Source organism: Myxine glutinosa, chromosome 14 (genome assembly GCF_964187855.1).
Source record: "Myxine glutinosa chromosome 14, kmMyxGlut1.1, whole genome shotgun sequence".
Taxonomy (NCBI): Eukaryota; Metazoa; Chordata; class Myxini; order Myxiniformes; family Myxinidae; genus Myxine; species Myxine glutinosa.
Genome location: NC_136274.1, coordinates 12,218,477 through 12,224,476, shown reverse-complemented (window position 1 = coordinate 12,224,476; position 6,000 = coordinate 12,218,477).

Here is a 6,000-nt window from a genome sequence, read left to right as displayed (position 1 = left end):
CATGGTAGTAGCACCAGGTTTGCGGCGGTAACGGCCGCGGCGGCCGTGCCGGCGGTGGCGGTGGCGGTGGTGGCGGCGGTAGTGGACGGGGCGTAGCAGCGGCCACGAGGGAAGTCGGGAGCCCTGGAGCCTCCGCGCCGGGATCCACTACGGCAGCACCGTACACCGACCGCATGTCGCAGGCCGCGAAATACTTGTCGGCCTCTCCAGCCAGGGCGCGGGGTTCCTTTATTTTGGAACCGGCCAGCGCGAGGCATACCTGTGCAGGTAGCTGGCGTAGGAAAAGCGCCCGGAATAAGAAATCCGGGGGCTGGTCTCCGAGCAGGGACAGCATGGAATCCATCCGGACGGATGGTCGGGTGTCGCCGAGGGCGGGAAGGTCCAGGAGGCGGTCGGCCCGTTCGATCTCCGTGAGCCCGAACGTGGCGATGAGACGTTTGAACGCCTCGTACTTGTTGTCGCCCGGCGGGCGCCGAAGGATGGACACGACTCGGGCGGCAGTGCCGGGCCCGAGGGCGGCGACCACGTGGTCGTACCGGGTCTTGTCCGCCGTTTTGCCTCGGAGTTGGAATTGAGCTTCGGCTTGCAAAAACCAAACGTCGGCGTGCGCTTCCCAAAACTCCGGGAGTTTGACTGCGACGGCGTTGGTAGCCATGGCACGTTCGGTGGTCAGCAACGGCTGAACCAATCGGGGTCACCAGTGTGGTGCTGTGCACACACGACTCGATTGCCAGATAGGTAGGCCACAACGCGTTGGTATAACAAAGAGTCTTTATTCAAAGCTCGTACTTCAGCACTGGGCGGGCTCGAACTTAGAGCCCGCATATATGTGCCGAGGCCACGCCTAGTCCCCTGGCGTGGCCGATCGGTCGAAAGGTGGGGTATGTGCTTTCGCTACCCGCCTGGACGCTCGCGCCACCCACTGGTGCGCGGAATTATTGCCCCTTGTGCCTGCCACAATATAATATAACAAATATCATGAAACATTTATATTTTGTAGTCCATTGTATAATTTAAATAAACATAAATGCAAATTTCGCATGTGGAAAAAGTAAGTACACCCTTGGCTCTAATAGGTGGTATTGCCCCCTTTGGCAGAAACAACCTCAAGTAGGCGTTTCTTATAACTGTCCACCAGTCTCTGACATCGACTTGGAGAAATTTTTGCCCACTCCTCCATGCAGAACTCTTTCAGCTGTGCGATGTTTGAGGGGTTTCTTGCATGCACAGCTCGTTTCAAATCCCCCCACAACATCTCGATGGGATTTAGATCCGGGTTTTGACTTGGCCATTCCAGAACCCTCCATTTCTTTCTTTTCAGCCATTCCTAGGTGTATTTAGTGGTACGTTTATGGTCATTGTCATGTTGCAAGGTCCACCTTCGGTTGAGCTTCAACTTTCCGACAGATGGCCTCACATTATCCTCAAGCCCCCTTGGTACAATGAAGAATTCATCGTGGATTATACGATGGTGAGCTGCCCAGGCCCTGATGCAGCAAAGCTGCCCCAAACCATAATATTTCCACAACCATGCTTTGCCGTTGGTATCAGGTTCTTGTGGTCAAATGCTGTCTTTGGTTTTCGCCAAACATGTCTTCTGGTACTGTGGCCAAATAGCTCTACCTTTGACTCATCTGTCCAGAGCACATTGTTCCAGTCTTTGCCTCGGTGTTCATTGGCAAACTGTAGTCTTGTCCTGATGTTCTTTCTGGACAGCAAAGGTTTCCTCCTGGCACACCTCCCATGCAGATCAAATTTGTGCAGCCTCTTTCTAATGGTAGACTCATGCACTTTGACATCAACAGTGGAAAGAACTACCTGTCGGTCCCGTGATGACATTCTGGGGTTCTTAGAGACTTCTTTCAGCATCTTGCGTTCTGCTCTCGGGCTGAACTTGCTGGGGCGGCCTGGCCTGAACAAGTTGGCAGTTGTTTGGAATGTTCTCCACTTGTAGATGATCTTCCGGACAGTCGAATGATTGATTTCAAATTGTTTGGAAATCTTTTTAAATCCCTTCCCAGACTCGTAGGCATCTATAACCTTCTTTCTGAAAGCCTTCGAGAGCTCTTTTGATCTTGGCATGGTGACGCCGCACACTTCAACAACAAAGAGCAAACCAAACTAAATGTCTGAGGTTTAAATAAGACAGGTTCTTCCAAGATCCTCTCCAACGATGTTCTAATCATTTGCACCTGAGCTGGTGCACCTGATTCTAATTTTAGGTATTTGAAGTAATGATAAATGTAGGGATTGTAGGGGTGTACTTACTTTTTCAAGCGAAATTTGAACAAGCGAAATTTGTATTTATGTTTCTTTAAATTATACAATGGACTACAAAATGTAAATGTTTCATGATATTTGTTATATTATATCACCTTTATCTATCAATATTGTTGAAACTAGGGCATGCCCGTACTATATATATATCTAAAAGTATATCCCCCCCCTCTATTTACATGCAATGGTTTGGTCCAAAGCGAACGGCTTGCGAGTACGGTGACAATCCCCCCCCTCTATTTACATGAAATGGTTTGGTCCAAAGCGAACGGCTTGCGAGTACGGTGACAATCCCCCCCCTCTATTTACATGAAATGGTTTGGTCCAAAGCGAACGGCTTGCGAGTACGGTGACAATCCCCCCCCTCTATTTACATGAAATGGTTTGGTCCAAAGCGAACGGCTTGCGAGTACGGTGTTTTTTATCGGACCCGTGGAATTATAGATAGTAGTTTTAATTAGTTTTAAAACATAGTTTAACGGCAACATAGTTTGCCGACGGGAAATAAATGAATACGCTCTCAAATGTGCCATCCGAGGCAGAGTCTGTTCGCCACGTTCGGCACACGTGATAGCTCGCTGCTCTCTGATTGGTTGAATCGTTTTTTGGACATAGCTCGGTAACTACTTCTGCGATTAATTTAAAACCTTGAAAAGGCACATCCTCGGGTCCCCAGCAATATACCTGGCAAGTTTCAAGTATATCGGACCCGTGGTTGTCGAGAAACAGCGGTCACAGACAAACATACATACAAACATACATACAAACATACACACAGAGATTAGTGGAATTATAGATAGATGAAGATCAATTAGCTGTATGTTGAAATATGTTGAAAAAGCCAAAACTTTACATGGGGTGTACTTACTTTTTCACATGACTAAGTATTAAGTATTATTGAGGGGGGCTTAATTTCTCTGTTATTTGACAATAGGCCAAGTATTATTGAACTTTTGTGGTGAGGAAGTTTCGTTACACATTCTCCTTGTGCCAGCTTTCCCCATTTATTATTTTCAAGTCATGCATACATCGTGACTGTTATTACGTCCACCACTGAAGGTGAATGAAGGTTATGTTTTTTTCCCACTGTCTGTTTGTCTGTCTGTCTGTTTGTTTTGTCTCAACAGGATATCTCAAAAAGTTGTGGACGGATTCGGCCAAAATTTTGGGAGAGCTTTGACATGTGACACGGATGGAATGATTAGAATTTGGTGAAGCATCCAGATCCGGATTTGGATCTGAGAATTTTTCAAGTGATTCTTCACCATTGAGAGATTGCGCAAAAAAACATATATAGCACGATATCTCAAAAAGTTGTGGACGGATTTGAAGAAACCTGATGTGCAGGTTCGGTGTGTGACAATGAAGAATTGTTTCAATTTTGGTGAAGATTCGAATCTGGATCCAGATCAGAGGATTTTTAAAGTGATTCTTCACCATTGAGAGAGGGCTGAACCGATACATATCACGATATCTGAAAACGTTATGGACGGATTTGGATGAAACTTGGTAGATGAGTTGGTTTGGCGACAAGAACAAGCCGATTAGATTTTGGTTCAGGTCTGAATCCAGATCCGGCCTATCAGTGGGATACAAAACATAAACTGGTCAGCCAGGTGGAGGTATGCTCTCTACCGAGTGACGTTCTAGTTCATTCTGACTTATTGCTCGATTGTCCATCTGCTGTACTGATGCACTTGCAACTGACTGACCATTACAAACCAAACACACAACTGTGCTCAACTCTATCTTTACAGTCTCATACCTCTTGTAAAAATCAGACTGCGGGTCCTGAAGCTCACCTGGATCAGGAGCAAGTCTCTCAAACCCCCACAGACCCCCATAGACCCTGACATTTTTAATGTCGTGAACAAATTTTGGTACATCATGGGCGATGAAGGGTGTGATCAAGTTTCATCAAAATTGTGTTTGTAGTTTCAGAGAACAGAGCAAATACCTATTTTTGGGGGTATTTTGGGGGGTATTTGGACTAAAGTCAAGTTGAGCTAAAAATCCATGCAGGGAAATGCATGGAAAAAAAGTAAAAACAGAGGCTAAAAAGACAACATACTGACAGTGGAGTAACAGGTGGATACGACGAGCAAGGTAATGAACTAACAGGTAGGTGATAGAGGGTAGAGGGAGTGAGAAGGAAGATACAGGGAGTGAAAAGCAGGGTACAGGGAGTGAAAAGCAGGGTACAGGGAGTGAAAAGGAGGATAGAGGGAGTGAGAAGGAGGGAGCATACAGGGAGTGAGGAGGAGGATACAGGGAGTGAGGAGGGAGAATACAGGGAGTGAGGAGGATACAGGGAGTGAGAAGGAGGCTACAGGGAGTGAGGAGGGAGAATACAGGGAGTGAGGAGGAGGATACAGGGAGTGAGGAGGGAGAATACAGGGAGTGAGGAGGATACAGGGAGTGAGAAGGAGGATACTGGGAGTGAGAAGGAGGATACAGGGAGTGAGAAGGAGGATACAGGGAGTGAGAAGGAGGATACAGGGAGTGAGAAGGAGGATACTGGGAGTGAGAAGGAGGATACTGGGAGTGAGAAGGAGGATACAGGGAGTGAGAAGGAGGATACAGGGAGTGAGGAGGGAGAATACAGGGAGTGAGGAGGGAGAATACAGGGAGTGAGGAGGATACAGGGAGTGAGGAGGATACAGGGAGTGAGAAGGAGGATACAGGGAGGGAGGAGGAGGATACAGGGAGGGAGGAGGGAGAATACATGGAGTGAGGAGGAGGATACAGGGAGGGAGAAGGGAGAATACAGGGAGTGAGGAGGATACAGGGAGTGAGGAGGAGGACACAGGGAGTGAGGAGGGAGAATACAGGGAGTGAGGAGGGAGAATACAGGGAGTGAGGAGGATACAGGGAGTGAGAAGGAGGATACAGGCAGTGAGGAGGGAGAATACAGGGAGTGAGGAGGGAGAATACAGGGAGTGAGGAGGATACAGGGAGTGAGGAGGGAGAATACAGGGAGTGAGGAGGATACAGGGAGTGAGAAGGAGGATACAGGCAGTGAGGAGGGAGAATACAGGGAGTGAGGAGGGAGAATACAGGGAGTGAGGAGGGAGAATACAGGGAGTGAGGAGGATACAGGGAGTGAGAAGGAGGATACAGGCAGTGAGGAGGGAGAATACAGGGAGTGAGGAGGGAGAATACAGGGAGTGAGGGGGAGGATACAGGGAGTGAGGAGGGAGAATACAAGGAGTGAGAAGGAGGATACAGGGAGTGAAAAGCAGGGTACAGGAAGTGAAAAGGAGGATAGATGGAGTGAGAAGGAGGGAGGATACAGGGAGTGAGGAGGTTACAGGGAGCGAGAAGGAGGATACAGGGAGTGAGGAGGAGGGAGGTTACAGGGAGCGAGAAGGAGGATAGATGGAGTGAGAAGGAGGGAGGATACAGGGAGTGAGGAGGTTACAGGGAGCGAGGAGGATACAGGGAGTGAGAAGGAGGATACAGGGAGTGAGAAGGAGGATACAGGGAGTGAGGAGGGAGGATACAGGGAGTGAGGAGGGAGAATACAGGGAGTGAGGAGGGAGACTACAGGGAGTGAGGAGGATACAAGGAGTGAAAAGGAGGGTAGAGGGAGTGAGAAGGAAGATACAGGGAGTGAAAAGCAGGGTACAGGAAGTGAAAAGGAGGATAGATGGAGTGAGGAGGGAGGATACAGGGAGTGAGAAGGAGGCTACAGGAAGTGAGAAGGAGGATACAGGGAGTGAG